Below are 19,253 nucleotides of genomic sequence, written 5' to 3' on the forward strand. Positions count from 1 at the left end.
CCCAGCCAGGGCACCACAGCTCAGCGGGAGGCACTGGAACACTCCCTGAGCACTTCACCTTATGAATTCAGGGTATGCTAACATCATAGCATTAGTGATGACAATAGCCCTGCCCCCACCAGCCCACCTCACTGTCCATATCAAAGACAGCCCAGAACAAGCCCCGCCCTACCAGCAGACCCTTTCCAGTCCAGCCATGTCCCTGGAAGAAGGGGTAGATTTTCAGTCTCTGCAACTACACACAAAGTCCCTCCGTCTTTGGGGCTTGAGCCCAGAGTCCCTCCAAGGGGTCTGCAGGTGCGCGCAAATGTAGAGTTTTCTGGAACGCACCCAGAAGAGACGGCTCAGCTGACTTTTGTGTTTAACCCTTTCCCGAGCTGAGACTCAACCTGGGACAATAATAAATGCTACAAGTTAAAAAATAATCACACACTACTTCACACCCAAAGATTTATGCAAAAAAGATTTTGAGAACTGCAAATCATAAAACTCTTAAAAGGCATTTTTACTGGTCATGGCTATTTAGGCAAAGGCTAGTTAAACCGGCATAAGAGGACTATAAACATGGAACTAACTGATAAACACACATTAGGAAACAGCATCGGGGATGTGGAGGAACGGTTACAAAGGGTTAAATTCACCCTCATCCGCCTTTGTCAGTTGAATTTATACTCAGAGACTACAGAACTATGGAGAGTTTAAAATAAGCTTGGTTCCCCCCAAAGAGTTTAACTCTATTTTTTATCTTGCTTTTATTAGATCTACAAGAGCTGACTTTTGAAATTCCTTTGAAGTTGTGTCCTCAGTGACATGCCTGCCCTCCTTAAGCGAGTATCTCTGGGTTTCTACTGAAGGGTCTGCAGGAATCTGAGTAGCTTCCTGCAGGAGCGGCGCCTGATGGGTACTGCACTCCACGGCTGATAGGTTGGAAGTTTCGGTCATCCAGAAGCACCTCAGAAGAAAGGCCTGGAGATCGACTTGCTCTAGATTATTCTACTATTGGTTGGTGATGCCTGTATATGAAGTAGGTCATCTAAGTTCATGCGGTCGCTTCTCCTGCCACAAAACGGGGCCTCTCTCAAGAAGGACCCCTGACCAAGCTTCGGATATGGGTGTTGTTAGACGCCATCTCACGTCGTCTACTCTGATACCCAGAGTGCGGGATGGACTCCATGGTAACAAGAGTTTTGGCTTTCCCCCATGCAAGGGGGCTCCCTTCAGCTGCGTTGACCAAGTCTGCAAATTTGATGGCAGTACTTGGAACACACCTTCACTTCTCCAGCGGCACTGGGAGGGATGGAAAGGTCCCAGGTACAAGTGCTCACACCAACCTGCATCACCTAGCAACAGGGTATCTACCAGCAGCAAGGTTGGGGAGAGGGCGTTCATCATGCCAAGTTAGGTGAAGCCCAACAGGGGTGTTAATTAACACAGCCAAATTATCTGAATCCAAATAAAAAGCCGATTTCCTCACATAATTGCTGCTGCAAATACAGAGGCCTGCTAACCCTAAGGTGTCGCTATGGAAATGCAGAAGGTCCTCCCCACCTTAAATATATTTTGCAGTTGGCTACCTACTGATTGCCCAAATCAATTGTTTATATTTGAAGCTGATGTAAGGTCTAAATTTGTACCACACCACCTACTGCCGTGCTTGCCGGTCTGAGGTTCTGCTCGGAAATACTGCCACCTCCTCCGAGACCATGCTTCAGCCCTAAACCAGGCCTGCCTTCTCGCCAAGAGAAAAACAAGGCTCACTCTTTCAGGTAGCGTCTTAAGAAGGTTAGGCCAGCATTCAATTGGATACATTTCTGCATCAAATTAAACCTTGCACCAACACAATTTAGAGCGATTTCTGACAGCTATCTATCTGAAAATTGAATACCTAACAAATAAGCAGAGCATTTCCTACAGATATCTGTCTATCAAAAAGAGATGGGGCAAACTCTGCTGTTGTTTTTGTAAGCTGTCATCCTACTGAGCCCAACTCATGGGTTGCCCATTTGTATCCAGTCGAGCCATGCCCCACAGGGTTTTCTGCAGAGAATGTTCCCGAAAAAGATCACCAGGTGCCTCTGGTTGGACTTGAACTGCCAACCTGTGGTTATAGCACTGAACCCTTCACTGCTCATGCTACCCAGAGAATGCCCTGATGGTCACCTGCAGAATACATTGGTCCCCATTGTCTGGAAATTTACTTACATAAACTGCAGGGACTTCAGTTTCTTCCACGCTCAAATGATGGTTTTCGATTTTATCTTCTCTGGCCTCCTAGCTCTGTCTCCCAGGGATATATATGTCTCCATGACTTTGAAACTCCCCTTGCTTCCACTGCCCCAAATGAGAGGTGCTGGCAGAACAACTCTTGATCTGGCAAGCCAAAGGCAAGAGTTTCAAAACCCATGGGTGACCCACATTCTTGCAGCTCAAGCCAGATTTGTAGCTGGATTCCACTCGAAGGAGGAAGGGAAGGGGAGGACGCGCAAGCGGAGGATAAAGGTAACAAAGAAGGCAGAGGGAACATCCGTGAACCCTTCCCAGGGGCTGGCGACGGACCATATGGGGCCAGATGCTCGCCCCCACGCATGTGAGGCTGCGGATTTCAAGGGCTGTGGATGCCTTACACAAGAGGGACATGTGTGGGGGGTGGAGCAGCTGAGTTTTCGCGGGTGTGCGATCCTGCAGACACCTCTTTGCCTGGCAGCAGTAAACAAAAATTATTATTGGCAATAAAAGTACAATAAAGCTGAATGACTTAGAAAGATAAGAAGTTTTCCCTCTAACTTAAGATAACTTAAGAAAGACAGGAAGTTCTTGCCTTCCCTCCCAAGAATGCGTGGCCAAGATAGCCTTGTAATGCTCAGTGGAGCCCCTTGCAGGAACTCTGGTAGCACAAAGGGTAAACCCTTGGCTGCAAACCAAAAGGTTGGTGGTTCAAACCTACCCAACAGCAGCCCAGCAGAAAAACTGGTGATCTGTTTCCAGCCAAGAAAACCCTCTGGGAAGTTTTACTCTATCCTATGTGGTCACTATGAGTAAAATCAACCCAACATAGCACCCACCAGCACCACAAAGCCCCCGGACAGTAGGGGCAGGGGGAGCATTCTCATGAGAAAGGTCTCATCTGGTCACAGGAGAAGAAAGAACGTGGAGTAAGAAGACCTGGCCCAAGTCCAGGGTCATCAACAAGCAACTGAACAACTCAGAGGAAGCCGCTTTGTCTTCCCCTTTAGTGAAACGGGAGACACAAACACAAATCTCTACGACTGACTTGAGGCGCGTGGGTTCACTGGGCACCCACTCAACCTTGCCCCTGGGCTGCAAGCACTAACCACTCAAAGAGGACGTGCCATTAAGACCTAAGGCAAGCTCGTATCTCCCAGGAGGTGTGCGGTTCTAATGTCCTCATGCGGCTATTGGGGCCGTGTACTTAAAGTGCAGTTAAGACAGGAGTCATGTGTTGGGCACGAGAGACGGCCCCCTTCCATGACCACAGGACCAAGGAGGGGCCTTGGGAGACTTAAGCCCTCCCCAAAGAGCCTCTGCTGTGAGCCAGAGAGCAGCCCACCCTCAAGAAGGGCAACACATGAGCACTGCATGGTAACCTACTCAGTAATATTTGTTTCCAATAGTCATGGGTGGGGATTGTTTTAATTTTATATTTAGACAAACCGATAGCTCTTATTTCACTTTTTCTAGATTAAAGATATGGGGGAGTGGGAGCGGATGAAGTTAGATCGGAATGCCCCACACAGCCCTTGGACCCAATGGTGAAGTGAAAAGGCCCACACCTGTAGTGAGGGCCACCTGACCTTTTACGGGGCTCTCCTGTCATGAGAGGCGTATGCCCATTAGAATCAGACAGATAGATAGCAGGCTACCAATGAGGTGATTCCCCACTCAGGTGACAACGCAAACCAACTGTGCCTGGTCCTGGCTCTGTATCATCCTCACAATGACGAGCAGTTCAAGCTCAAGCTCACTGTCGCAGCCATTGTGCCACTCCGTCTCACCGAGGCGGCCCTGACCCCTCCTATTGGTGTGTCCGAAGGCAGTGAATCAGACAAGGGAAGTTCATAATGTTTTTTTTTGTGGTCCCTAGGTTTCCACGAGCTAATTCTCAGAAGTAGATCATCCAGCCTCTTCTTCCGACTTAGTCTGGCAGCTCCACTGAAACGTGTTCGCCATGAGTGACCGCTGGCGTTTGACATGCTGAGAGCATAGCATCCAGCATCACAGCAACACGCAAGCCACCACAGTATGAAAAACTAAAGGTGCGGAGTGTTGCAATTAAAATTAGGGGATGACTAGACGGTAACAGTCAGGGGGAACATGCTCATGGGAATCCATTTGCTTTGCCGTCTTTGGACCTTATCACCTCAGAGAACACCTGGTGCCATTTTTCCAAATGCCAATAAAACCTCAACATGCAAAGATGAAGCAGGGGGGTTAGTAATCACACATTAACCTGAGGGCAAAAGGACTAAGGGACTTGCTTAGACTCTTGTAGTGGTTTAGCCAGGCACCCAGATCCACTGAGGCACCCAGGGCTGCTGTGTTCTACCACACAATTATGATCTCCTTTAAAAAAAAAAAATCCATAAAATCAGCACTAAGTGCAATCCATGCAAATATAATTTCAAGGCCCAACACAGTACAAAGGACACATGCAAATAAAAATAACCCATACTGAGCCCATCGAAAACTAATAGGCAAACCATAATCAGTGGGTTCATGAGAAATCTCTTGACTCCACTCCAGGTAGGCAACCAAGTGGCTCTGAGACTTGGCGTGGAAAGACGCAGTCAAACCGGGCTGACAGACCATCTGAATCAGCAGCAGCCAGCACCCTCCCAAACAAATTACAGTGGCAGCCTTGGCAAGACCCTGGGGTAAGCCTGGTGGAGACATCAGGCAGATTTGGACATGCCCAAAGGGTCATTCAGGCTCCCTTGTCAAAGGCATGGACTCACTCACCCAGTTAGGGAAGTCCTACCCCTGAGAACCACACCAGAAATCCAAGCCTGATGCTCTCCAGTTGTTTCTCATGCGTGACAACCCCACATGTTACAGTGTGCCACTGCTGCACAGGATTGTCTTTGCTGGCGTCGTTCTGGAAGCAAATCACCAGGTCTTTCAGCCCTTGGAGCCAGCAGGTGGCTTTTGAATCCTGCTGGTTTGGTCAGTAGCCAGAGCAAAACCATTTATACCACCAGGGAGGGACCAAGTTTAAGTTTGGGCATGTTATCATGAGGGATCAGTTTTTGGAGAAAGACATCATGCTTGGTCAGTGAAAAAGAAGAAGACTTTCAACAAAATGGATTGCCATCCTGGAGGTTCAAGTTCACCCAGTTCACAAGAACCCAGTTCAAGTTCACAAGAGAGAACTGGTGACCCACTTCCAAAATACCAGCCACTGAAAACACCCTGGATAACAGAGAGCGAACTTCCAACTAGATGGTGAGATAGACAGACATGCTACCCAGACCCTGTACGGCAAAGACAGGTGAGACCAAATGAAACAGCTGCAAATGATAACCTTGGAACCCTAGATAATGCTGGAGAGAGAATTACACTGAATAACAACTAAGAGAAGAAGCTAAATAAAAACAGTAAGAGAGGAGATGAAATTAACTGTCCACTAGGCTGATACACTGCAGCAATCTTGAACTCTTGCAAACAGCACTGTATCTGGACAGTGGCCTAGTCAAGAGTAGCTCGTAATGAGAAGGTAGCATTCTCCGCCTTTGCTCCCCACATCCTCCTGGTGACCACGTGCATCTAGTCCCCATTCTCACCCACTCTGAGGGCCAAGCCATGCCCTTGTGGAGCAGACCCTAGGTGTATCACCTCCACAGCTGGAGACATCAGAACTCCCCCTCACCAGACCAGCAGAACACGTATGTGGTCGTACCTGTGTAGACAAGAACTCATTCTCACAAGCAGCTACCCTATTCCCCAGCTGCCCTCTGGGGCCTAGAGAATTCCTTCTGGCAACAAGCAACCTTACCTCAGGCATCATCGCTGTGCACAGACTATTTCTGGATGAAGTGCCCTGACCACAGTCAACATAGAGCCTGGGAGGAACTCCAACTACGATCAGTGTGCCAGCCCACCCCATGACCTCCTGAGCAGGCAGAGGGTGGCCTGGAACCTTTTCCTCTCCATTTGTTGTTTAGTTTTTGTTTCCTTTTCCTTGTTTATCTTTTTCTCTTTGCTTTCCTTTTTCATCCTTTTTCATTTTAGCCATTCCCCATTTTCTCTTTTCTCTTAGTTTCTTTCACTATTTCCTTTTCCATTTTGCTGTTGTATTTTTCATTCCGTTCTTTTCTCTTCATCCACCTTTTCTGGTTTTCCTTTCCTTTTTCTTTTTAGTTATTAAATGATTTTTTTCCTTGCCTGCCTCCTCCTGCATGTTTCTTTTGGGCTTGTTTGCTTGAAGTACTTCTTTTAGAGTTCCTTTAGTTTTTTGTTTTGTTTTATCATTCTCCACCCCCTTGTCCAACAGACAAATCAACAACTGTGCCCACATAACCCAGGCATATGCAGACCTCTTGCAGTCACACCTACTGGGCAACGGCCACAACTCTCTCCTGTACGACCTGATTATCAGCCAACACAGGCCTCAGCTATGCTCTGCTGACAGCAAACAGAGAGTCACACACTCACATTCTCTGTTACGCCCACCAGGAGTTGGGTAGTGAAAGAATACAGTCTTCTTCGTCGCACAATCATCAATGAAATACAGCAACACTACAAGACGGAGTGGCTCAAACCAGTGATCAATATACGGGAAGCCCGAAGCCCCTCGGGAAGAAAAGGCATCAGAACTACCTGATAAGGAACTCAAAAGAATGGCACTTAGGCTCTGTCAACTGAGTGTGGGATAGATCAAGAAAGCTGCAGACCAAGGCAAGGGGGGAAAAATCTTTAGAATAATTCAGGAAAGCACTACAAGAATTGACAAATTAAATGAAAGTTTATAAACCATACAAAAATAACAACTAGAAATCCAAAAGATTAATAGTAAAATTTCAGAAATAGGTAATGAACTAAACAGCAATGAAGTAGAACTGAAGCCATGAGAGGCCAGATGAATAAACTGGAAGAGAAGTATTTTAATACTAGTCTGCTAGAGAAACATTCAAAAGAGAGAAGACCCGATGGAAAGAAAATGCTCAGAGTCGTTGGAAGACACATCTCGGACATGATGAAAGAGCAGCCCCTAAAACAAAGGCACCACAGCACGTCAGGTCAAACATCCCAAAACCAGACAAGGAGAGCATTCTGCAAGCAGCTCAGAGAAAATGAAAAGTTACCTATACAGGTGAACCGATAAGACTTAGCTATGGTGTCTCAGCAGAAACCATGTAGTCAAGAAGGAAATGGGATAACATAACTCGTGACAGCAAAAACTGTCAACCAAGAATCATACATCCAACAAAACTGTCTCTGAAATATGATGATGAAATTAGGATATTTCCAAATAAACAGAAATTAATTTTTTTAAAACAAGCCCAACCTTACAAGAAATGATAAGGGAAGTTCTTTGGTCAGAGAATCAACAACTTTAGACAACAACCTGAGATTAGCACACATCAGTCTCCATAGCCCCGAGACCGGAAGAACTAGGAGACGCCCACCTGCCACTATCAAGTACTCTGCAAAGCATCACATTAGAAGGTCTTGCACAGAGTTGGAGAAGAATGTGGACCAGAATTCCAAATCATAAAAGAGACCAGGTCAGATGGAGAATGGTGGGATCTCCTGAACTACGGCCCTTAGTCACCCTTCAGATCCGAAACTGAGGGGACCATCATGTTAGCGTAATAAAGGATTTAAGATCAGAAGGACAGCAGTTATCCAAAGATGAAGCCCAGAGGGTACAAAGCAGGAGGAACGAAAACAGCCGACGCTGGGATGGATGGAGTAAGCCGTGGTACATTGAAGGGCTTGCAATGGATGCACTGAAACAAAAGAAGTACGGATTGTTGAATGTAAAACACATGATGTGTTCTGTACACCTTCACCCGCTTCACAAGAGCTTAGAAAGAAAAGCATGAAAACTGTGTACAATTCTTTAACACATACGGGTGTTCCACGAGTCAGAATCAACCCCACAGCATCTGACTCCTGTCAAATGTCTACGGGTGTTACAAAACATCACCATTTTCTCCCTACTTACTCAAGCGCATGTAGCTTTTTAAAACGGTCACTGCTAAAAACAAAATTGATCAACATTAATATACACACACTGACCAAGGCTTTAAACGTCCTTCTTCGCCCTGTCACATCACCACGATCTCTATCAGATTCCCATAGAGCCATTCCACTGATTATAAGAGATGAAGTGGGGCTGTCTAACCCATCTAATTAAATCTTTCACAATTGTAAGATAAAACAAGGCATGCCTTGTCACGTCAGGGGGTGTTCACAGTGCACCAGGTGTCACAGCTAGATGCAAAGTCTTTTGCATGGACCTGCTTCCATGAACCCATCCCAACCGCAATTTCAAAGCTGCCCAAGAACCAGACAGGTTTGGCTATAAGCCCACAGTCTGAGAGCAGGGCGTGCAAATCAAACCCAAACTACCCTTTGAAAATACCGAATGGCATCTACTTTAACAGACCACACTTAGTGAGGGTGTATGATGGGAGTAGAGTTTATTTCAGCAAGGTCAAGGCGTACGGGAGTGCCAGGCAGTCTGGCTTAGACACCTGGGTCTGCTACGTAGTCCTTTTCTAATCACAGGTCTATTAATCTTGGCAAAGCCTCAGTCCCTCATCTGCAAAGTGAGGCTAATCATCATGGGGCTAAGAGGTCAAACTGTTGACAACAATGAGACAAGGCATTAACTGAGTGCACAGACTGTGCAAACCAATGGGTTCAGGAGCTGCGAGAGCATTTTTGGACTTCCTCCTCCCAAGTCAACAGACAAAAGTCAAAACCAACCCAACTGTCTTCAACAAGCTACCTCTGACTCACGGCAACTGAAGGTGGCAGAATAGAAGTAAATCACCGGGCCCTGCATTAGAGGCGCCTCTGGGTGGACACAAAGGACCAGCCTTTTGGCTGCTGCTTAGCCAGCCCTATCACTCAGGGACTCCTAAGGTGTTACAGCCCCCAATTTACAGATCAAGAAACCGAAGCAATGACAGATACAAGTGAACAACCCAAAGCCATTCAACAAGTCAGAGGCAGGGCTGCATTTCTAATTGAGGCCCTCGCAGGCCGGAGTTGCTCTCCTTTACCATGTTGCTGATTTGGGGGTTACAGCTTTATCGTGATCATCCACAACATTCTATTTGTTTTCATTATTATTTTCATCAACTTTAATCCCATTATTCATAGATTCTGGGCTCACAGAAATCACAGGGCTGAACCTAATTCCCAAAAGTCAAGCTTACTCATTGATTATCTTACCTGCCTCTCAAGCTCAAATGTAGGAGACAAGCAACATATTTTAGGGTTTGTCATGAAGCTCCTGGAAGCTAATCATCGCTAGGTCTGAGAAAGATGACGGAACAAATCTTCTGGCATGAGTAAATCAAATTGGGCAATGAAGGTGCATAATTCCTATATTAGAAATTCATACGTGTATTCACTGGTGTCCCTTCACAGAACCAGGGTCTCTTGTAAGAGGCAAGCTTAAGATCTGAACAAAAACAAGTGATCATTAAATTGCTCTCTTTACAGTATTGTCTTAGATTGGGTTCTCTAGAGGAGCAAACACAGTGGTGTGTGTGTGTGTGTGTGTGTAAATACATGGCGATATATTTATTTCAAAGGAATGGCTCCTGCAGCTGTGGAGGCAAGCAAGGCCCAAATTCACGGGCCAGGCCTCAGGCCAGGGACGCACATGGCTGCAAGGGCTGACAAACACAAACCAGGAGGTGAGAGGCAGGTGTTGACTCACCTGCTGCAGGAGTTAGTGAATCCCACTATCGGTAGGTGAGATGGAAGGCTGCTGGCTCATGTCCCAAGAAGCAGATGCCAGAGGACAAGTTAGTTGCAGGATTGGGAGAGAAAGCTTTACCAGGACATCGACGTATATTGGAAGCACAGCACACGCTCAAGGAAAATGACTGGCTTTCAAAGGATCCGCTTTTCAGTTGATAGGTTGCTCTTATCAGATCACAAAAAGGAAGATAATTATATTACATTGTAAAAAAAAAACCCAATCACTCCAATGCCTCCCAAACCACTGAGTCACAGCCAATCCAAGTTGACGCACAACACGAACCATCGCAAGTGCCTTCACCAAGCACTACTGCTGTTAGCTCGCAATCCACAGAAATACATAATGAGCAGGATTTTCCTCGGCGCTCAGCCAGCATGCCCTCCCCCAGACATCCCAGTAAAACATGGCAGTGACTCATGGGATGACACACTGTTCGTGGCACAGGTGCCCTGAGTTACACATGCCTACTGGCGTGGGGTGGGCTCAGGCAAGCAGATTGACAATCACAACTCCAGATCACCTGGAAGACCCAAACCCAGCCCTCCCCACACTCTCAGCTGTCTGGCTTCTGAGAAAAGGCATTTCTCAACCTCATATCACAACGCTGCCAGCCTGCCAAGCCGAGTCTCCTCGATGTGAGCTCTGACCACAGTAAGCCAACTCTGGCTTTTACTTTTCTCGGCTATTCTAGATTCACACACCTTGCTTTGGGCTCAGGAGTATGATTCAGATTTCTCCTCGCCCCTCCCAAAACCCTGCACTCTGGGCGCCTTTGTTCTTTTTCTGGCCACAGATGAGCTCCGTCTATGAAAGAGCAGCTGTAACCCTCCACACAGAACTTTCCATTGGCAAAAATTAGTCAGGTCGGCTGGGTCTGAGGTCAGCCACCTCCTACAGGAACACCCACCAGACACCCTAACAAAAAAGCCATGGTAACTGTTAATGAACTGCCCATGTCCACAGGCTGGTAGACACATACTGGCACATACACAGATCCTATTGACTCATTCCTTTTCAATAACCAAAACCAATATGCTTGGCCTTTGGCATAACATGGACGGGTTTTTGTTTTCATATGGACATGCTGCCAACGTACTTTATTTGCTCCTGTGGGGACTTGCCCTGAATATTTGTATTGCTTTAAACTTCAGGTCTTGGTTCAATGTCACCTTCTCAGTAAGGACCCCACCACCTCCTTCTCTTTCTCCTTCCCTAGGCTTTTCCCTGTAGCCCACGTCCTTGCTTTATTTTTTTCTCCTTTACATAGATAGCAAATATTTCCATGTTTGGCTGTTTTCTTAGTTAGTGCCCCCCACCCCCACCCCATGCCCCAGAATATAAGCTCTGCAAGAGCAGTGGAACAGGGCCTTGCACCCCCACTGTACCAGGTGTTCAGCGCATGGGAGACCAGTTAAACTAGTTGTCACCTAGTCTAGTCAATCCTGACTCATGCTGACTTGGTGTGCATCAGCGTAGAACTGGGTGCCATGGTTTTCAGAGGCTGATCTTTGAGACACAGATGACCACGACTTCCTCCTGGGGACACTCAGCTGTGCCAACATTTTGGGTAGCAGCCCAATGAGCAACCTGCTCCATCACCTGGGCTCCGGTGCGTATGATCGACCACAACAGTATTTGTTAATTGACTCCCACTGATAACCCAAGACCAGAAGCATGATCAAAACCATCCAGACCTGAAACTTCTCCTGTAACCACAGAAACAAAGCTCTCTGTCGCTTCCTTCTGAACCTCAAACAGCAGCAAAGAGAATAAGAGGGAACCAGGGGAGTGGTGAACATTTATTTCAGTAAGACACAAATACTTAAGAGGTTTTTGGCTTGCACTAAGAATTTCAAACCACTCCATACTGTGTCACTAAAACGCATAAGGCTGTTTACCAAAGGGGGAAAGATTACCCCAAGCCCCTTCATAAGGCAGTGTCATAAACCCTACCATCATCTCACTACTGCCTGCCTTTCCAGACCACTGCCATCAAGTTGATGCGACCCTGTAGGACTGGCTGGAACTGCCCCTGTGAGTTTCTGAGAATGTAATTCTTTACAGGAATAGAAAGCCCTGTTGTTCTCCTTGGGAGCGGCTGGTAGTCTCAAACTGCTGACCCTGCAGATCTCAGCCCAATGCATAACCACTACACCACCAGGGCTCCTATCGTTCCAGGTGACTCTTCTCATAGCCAACCTGAGACCTTCTGTTGGTCCTCATCCCTGACACCTCATCATCTTCTTGGGTCTGAGGTCTATCATTCCATTCTCTCCCTATTGGCATCACCCCTTTCTTTCTTGGTCAAGCTTGTTTGGCAAAAGCACCAACAAACCCTACTATCTGCCTAGTTCACAGCTGCTACACCCAGACATTAACTGTGACTAGAAAGCCGGGGGGAAAGCCAAGGAAGCAAGCCAATTGGTCTCACTTCAAATTCATTACCATGAACATCAAGTAATTAGGGGGTGGGGGGTGGGGGTGGGGGGGTGGAGGGCACAGTGGTGTTCCAAAGTAGGATTCTTGCCTTCCATGTGGAAGACCCACATTCATTTCCCAGCCAATGCACTTCATGTGCAGCTAAAGTAAGTCTGTCAGTGGAGGCTACCTTGCTCGTATGACACTGAGCAGGTTTCAGCAAAGCTTCCAGACTATAAGAGGAGGCTAGGAAGAAAGGCCTGGTGATCTACTTCCATATACAGTGAATACCCTTTGGGTCAGAGCAGTGTGGTCTGCCACTGCCTGTGCAGGATGGGGCAGGACTCAGCAGCATGTTGTTTGTTGTGTACGGGCTGCCATGGGTTGAGGCCAACTGAAAAGCAGCTAACTGTCATAACTTCAGTATACTCTGAAACGCCAGCTAATCAGATCAGAATTCTATCCGGCCATTGACCCACCCATGCACCTCATCGTGAAGTTCAGATCTGAATCCCCCAAATCGTCAGTAACTTCTCTCCCAGCTATTTTAATCGGTGGATGACCTTTTGTCCTCTTCGCTTGAGAAAACTGAAACAGCCAGAAGGACTCTCAAGGTTTGCAAGATTATATTTTCACAGGCAAGCATTCCACCTGCACCCATGTGCTCTGCCTTTCTACCTGTTACCACAGATTAACTGCCCGTGCTCCTAACTGAAGCCATTCCTCTCCTTGTAACTATATCGTACCTCCTCTCTGACCCAAGGACAATGTTCCCGCCACTTCCCCTTCTCTTCTCCGCCACATCAATATACTGACCAGCTGTGACAGACCTTTCCTGTGAACATGAGAAAAAATTACATATATAATTCTTTTCCTCTTCTCCCTTGCAAGAAAAACAAAATCAAAAAAATACCGAGAGCCATCTCTACTGGTAGGGCGCCATTTTTCTTTTCCCATTCCCTCTTAGACCTGCTTCCGTGAGCTTTTGGTTGATTGATAAGTCCTTCCCAGGGTCACTAACGACCTCTACATCAGTAACTCAGTGCCTTGTTCTCATTCCTCATCACAGTTGTTCCCAGAGTGTTAGTGGCATTTGACATCATTGAGTACTCGCTCTACTGTGGTCAACTCCCTTCACTTGGGTCCCAGACACCATGACTCTCCTAGCTTTCCTTCTTCTTCAAGCATTGACTGACGGGATCTTCCTGTCCGCCCTGATCTCTTAATGTTGGAAAGCCCCAGAGTTGGTCCCTGGTCCTCTTCTTGTTTCCATCTACACTCAGCCCATCGGCGTGAGAGAAAGGCAGAGGCACTGCCCAAGCCCCCTTCTAAGGGAGGATTTCCTGCCAGGCTGTGGAGGACGGCTGTCAGTAGTGGCCAACTGTGAGTGCATGCAGGGTCTGCTCCAGCTGCAGAGACACTTCCCAGAGGCCCACGTCCAGGGACTGAGTGTGGCAGGGAAAGACAACAAGTATGACAGCCTACTGGGGACAAGTCTGATAGGCAATATTTGCTCCAGAACTTTCCCCACCAGGTTAGTCAGCATTTCAGTTTGACTTCTCCCTCTGCCCATCTGTTGCCTTTCACAGATACAGGGCCTCTAATAAACACATTCCACACACAAGACATCTGTCTGTTTCCAGAAAAACCAACCTGCAGGCCTCGGCGATTCCATCCAGTTTCAGGACACTGAGTGCCATCCACATGCTAATAACGCCTCATTCCCATGGAGCCCAGCCGCTCCCTCCCAGATGCCTCGCTCAGCTACCCAACTGTGTCCTCGGACGCTTGCATCTGAATGTCTACCAGGCAATTTTCCCAGCTCCTCCCAGTTCTTCAGGCCAAAACCTTTCAAGCCGTGTTTGCTATCCTTCCCTACACACAACCCGTCAAATCAGTCGGAGATTCCGATGAGTCTAGTTTTAAAACACACGCAAACCTGAATCTCTTCTCATCATCTCCGCTACGCCATCATTCTCTCTCTACAGTTAAATGCTCTCACCGTGAAAGCCTCCAACACGTCTCCCTGTTTCTACAGTGGTCCCCTCTTTCATCCCCCAGGAGCCAGATCCTTCTGCAGGGTGGATCAGATCACTCCTTGCTAACTCCAGGAGTCAGATTGGAACTGCTCACAGGACTCTGTAAGGCCTGTGTCCTTCTAACCCGGGCATCACCCCGGCTGTCTTCTGCACCTTCTCCCCTCATGCATGTCACGCCAGCCACACAGAGCCTCTTTGCTACTCACCAAAATTTCTAGACACATTCGCCTTTCTGGAATATTCCAAGCATGCAAGGAGCTCATGTTCTTTACATTTTTCTCAGTTTTTGTACAAATGCCACCTTCTCGAAATGGGCACTCTAACTTAGTCTCTTTGCCCCTTGGAACCGTACTGCATGATCACACGAGTTCACCGTGTGATGGTCACTCACAAAGTAAGGATCTTGGGCTCCTTGTTCACGGGAGGATCCCAAGGACGTGGGAAAGTGCCTGAGACACAGAGGGCCCTACTATATATATATATATATATATATGATAAAGAAAATTTTTTTCTGGTAACAGATCGATACAAGCGCTTAAAATGAGTTCATACTGTGAAGTTAATCAGGAAAATATCTATCAAAACTAGAGGTTCCATTTATTATTTATAATAGCTGGAATTAAAATGATGATGATGCCAAAGTTTCCCTGAGAACATGAAGCAACGGGCACTCCTAGCGACCCAATAGGGCCAGGTGGGCTGCCTGCCCCTGTACACTTCTGAGACGGCACCTCGTCCGGGAATAGAAAGTGCTGCCTTTCTCCGGTGGGGCAGCCGGCGGTTTTCGACGAGGTTAACAGCCCGACTGTAACCATTACACCACCGGGCTGAAATTGGGTCAAGCACGTTCTCTACTAAAAATGATGACTGAGGAGTTCCACCCCTCAGGCTATCTCCCAAGACAAAGCATGCATGTACGCTCAGGATTATGCCCTACAAAGTTAACCGCTAATAGACACCGAGTGGAGCCCATGGTGCGTCAGCCATGGTCTGAGTACGTTCCATGCGCTTCATTCAACGGGACTGTGTCATGAAGCAAGAGGACAAACCTAAGCTACACTGCGGACCACGACATCGCACCCAAAGTGAGAGGGCGTGTATGACCGGGTCGGAGACAGCCCAGGAAGGAATGCCACGTGAAGAATGATCCTATTCTCCTAAGTTTCAAAACCAAGCAACACGAAGCCACAATGCTCAGGGGTGATCAACGAGTGAAGGAAAACAAAGCCACAATCCCACCCAGGCCGAGACCGTTCGTCTCTCTAGGAAGCAGAGCAGCGGTGGGAACCGAGGCCAGGAAAGTGTGCGTGCAGAGTGATGCCCTTTTCTGGAGGGGCGGCCTGCGGCACCATTTAAGAGTTAGGAAAATCGCACTGAAAGCTATTTCCCACTGAACATGAATACCATTCCAAATAAGATGGTCTCTTTAATTTTAGGCTACAGCTATCAAGTTCTGTATAAATATCACTACTTCCTTAAAGCTTAAGGACCGAAAATAAAGCAGCAGTTGGAGGGTTGGTTGTTTGGTTGTGTTTTGGGTTGTGTTTTTTTTTGCCGTTTCCAGAGTGCAATCTTAGAGATCTCCCAAAAGAAAGCTCTTTGGCTTTGAGGAAACCCCATGCTTGAGGGCGGCAGCGGAAGTGCCTGTGAACCACACGACATGCGCTGGAGCCACAGAAAGCAAGCCTCTTCCTGTGGGGGTTCTGAGCAGTTCAGGTGTGAGAGGAAGTCCACGAGGAGAGGTCCGAGGACACTTGTGCGTGCAGACCGCCCTGTAGCATGGTCACGGCCGCGGCAGTTGGGTGCCGGGTGGTCACCAGACGGCTATTGTTAGTTGGCCCCAGCTCACGGTGTTCCCCAGAGCAGAACTGAATGTGTCCTGGCCCCGGGCCCTTCTCCGGAGTTGTCCTGTCTGCCCCATGGTGGTTGCCACCGTGGCAAGCCATCTCTTGGAGGCAGGCATTCCCTCACATTCGCAGCCCCCTCCCTTATCACGCACGAGGGCCCACTTACAGGGACCGTCCTGGTGGCGTGGGCAAAGTCAACACAGTGTCTCTTGGAGTGAAGCTACATTCTGGTTGGACACCCACTTCTCACTTCTCACCTATCTTACTATCTGATCTTTTGCACTTATGATAATAATAAAAAACCTACTTAAAAAGCTTTGACGTCCAGGTAAGGACTCAAGTATTCTAAGTGAGCCCCAAGCCCACCCCTCTCCGAATTCCTGTGTGACTGCAAGAGAGAAAAGAAAAGAAAAGAAAAGAAAAGCCAGAGGCCAGGGTGTTGGGCCATCAATCTGCACCCGGGCTCCAGCAGTCTCCTCGAATCCCTGCCAGCTTGGAACTGGTGTGTGACCAGCCCGCCATCCAGACAGAGCTGTGGCTTTGGGCTTCAGGACTGCTAGGAGGCAGCAGCCAGAGCAGGTGGCGGCCACTTCCCTGCAGGCCCACTCTTTGTACATACAGTTGGGGGGTGTCCCGGGTGGATGAGTGTTTCCATGGAACCAAAGTGATTGGAGTGGGGTGGGACCCCTCTTAGCTATAAACTCTGACCCAAAGTCAGCTGTGTCTGTGGTATTAATGGGCAAACCAACCTGCCAGCCTGAGCCCGGTGGGCGAGCCGGCAGCTGCAGGGGAGGAAGCAGTCCCAGAGGACCCGGGAGCCTGTGGAACCCTGTGGTGGCAATTTTGCATACAACTGATTTTTACATAATGACCTGTTCTGTCAAATCTACCAAGCTGATAAGTGAGGGGTGGGTATATTTATTCTAAGATTGATTAGCCTATTCTTATGGCACTCCATAGTAGAATTAATATTCTTTGCCAACACCATCATTGAAATGCATCCATTCTTTTTCTGTCCTTTCCCCTGTCCAGCTTTTGCAGGCATTAAAAACAAAACACCTCACTGCCACTGAGTCAATTCCAACTCACAACATAGGAAGCTTTTAAACGGATCGCGACTCAGGTCAACAACAGTTTAGCACTCTATTCGTAGTAGCATCTTTTGCTTTCTAGCTAAGAGATTATTTTAAAGAGACCTTTTATGGCAGATTTGCCTAATGCAATACAGCTTGGTGACCTGTGTTGTTATTATCTTGGTAATAAAGTATGCTAAGTTCAGAATAGATTTTTACAGAAAAGTTAGAGTGCATTCACGTTCTATGGTGAGCCTCCCAATTCTCTCCAGTTCCAGGGAAGGATTAAGGAGCTCAGCACAGTGTCGTTTTACATTTCTATGGACCACAAAATAAAATAAGTATGCCAGGTAGAGTAAATTAGTTAAGCCAAGAGCTATTTGAAAATACAATTGCTTGAAGGAAGCTCTCTTACATTTCTCAAACTAAAATTGAGACCAAATGAGAAGCCACTCAGAACCTCTGCTGAATACTCAGGCTTGTTCTTCAGCCTCTGCAGAGGGGGTGGATGAATGATCTCCCGGTGGGCTTTGCAAAAGGGAGTACAGAAGGTGCCAGATAAGTGTGGGATTGGGAAAGTACTAGGACAACAGGCATGCATAGAGAGTAAAGTGGAGCTCACTTACAGGCACTGTTGGTAAGAGTTCTGCGTTCTCCACTATCAGCAATTCCAGCAGTTGCTGGGGGAGCTCTGCGTGTTGCACAAGGCTGTTGACTGCTAATCAACAGGGTAGAGAAACAAGCCCACCTAGAGGTTAGAAGAAAGGACTGACTGGCAATGTGATTCCAAAAGTGCAGCCACTAAAAACCATAGCGAGCCCTACTGCAACCCATGTGGGGCACCAAGCACCAGGGCCATCTCAACAGCAACTGCCACAAGGGAGGCCAGTAACCATGGACAGACAGATGGACGGGCAGTCTGAGAGGGCATGGTGGTAGGCACAGCGCAGTGGGTGCGGACTGACGGAGGAAGGCGGCACAGGCCAGGCTCAGCATTCCACATTTGTTGGGTCAGGGTACAGTCCGGGGGCAAGCAAACCATTTCTATAAAGGACCAGATGGCTGATGTTTTACGTTTGATGGCAATATAGTTTCTTATGATTACTCAACTTTGCCACCAGTCACAAATAGTACATAAATGAATGACTCTGTTGCAATAAAACTTTATTCATAACCTTCATATTTGCATTTCACAAAGTTCTCATGTCACTAATTTTTCTATTTCTTTGATCCCCCTGGCAGTCCCCAAGCTATTTTAAAATGTTCGTTCAAGTTTACAGGCATTAAGAAGCTGGGGGGGAGGGGGGGAGGGGGCAGGATTTGGCCAGCAGACAGTAGTTTGAGGATACCCCACCCCCCAATATCGTTACCCTGTATGCAAGAGAACACTAACAAGAGAAGAGGGTTCCTCAATAACTACCCCCTCCACACACACACACACACACACACACACACACACCCCTTTTTCTTCCCTGTACTCCTCTTCTGCCCTTGCAACACACTGCTCTCTTCCGGTATCTGCTTATGTGCCCGGCTCATCCACTGAGCTATCAGCTCCTTGTGGGCAGTTCCCTGTCTCATAGCTGTCTCAATATCTAACACCTGTTCCAGCTCCTGAAATGAAACCATTTTCTGGAGAAGCAAAGCCAGTGATATTCATATATGTATAAGAAGTAATTCTCTGATGATAAATAATTTTATATCAAAAACGAGGCCCAGCTCAGGCCAACTCAAGTCCATGGGCAGATGCTAGCTGAAGGCCTGCAGACTCACACAGCTGCCGGCAGATTAGGAAGCAGGAAAATCCCAGGCTGGTGGGTACATAGTCCCGTGGGACTCAAGGTCGGCAGGAACATGGCAAGGCACTGAGAGCTCCCAGGGTCAGCAGGCTGCATGGACTGCCAAGCCCAGAGCC

General features: G+C 47.6%; 1 protein-coding gene across 2 annotated transcripts in view; it reads right to left on the reverse strand.

The window, feature by feature from the left end:
* Positions 1–19,253, reverse strand: part of TIAM1 (TIAM Rac1 associated GEF 1) — a 472,990-nt gene that overhangs the window by 253,709 nt on the left and 200,028 nt on the right. Inside the window, exon 1 of one of the 2 annotated variants that reach the window (XM_045284951.1) lies at positions 17,965–17,981. The exons of the other annotated variant lie outside the window; for it this stretch is intronic. The gene's annotated coding sequence lies outside the window, so the exon portion shown is untranslated. Of the gene's footprint in view, positions 1–17,964; positions 17,982–19,253 lie in introns of those variants that run through there. 2 annotated transcript variants of the gene reach the window in all.

This window comes from Echinops telfairi, unplaced genomic scaffold, assembly GCF_000313985.2.
Source record: "Echinops telfairi isolate 266 unplaced genomic scaffold, ASM31398v2 ScPeMD7_7469;HRSCAF=8507_0, whole genome shotgun sequence".
Taxonomy (NCBI): domain Eukaryota; kingdom Metazoa; phylum Chordata; class Mammalia; order Afrosoricida; family Tenrecidae; genus Echinops; species Echinops telfairi.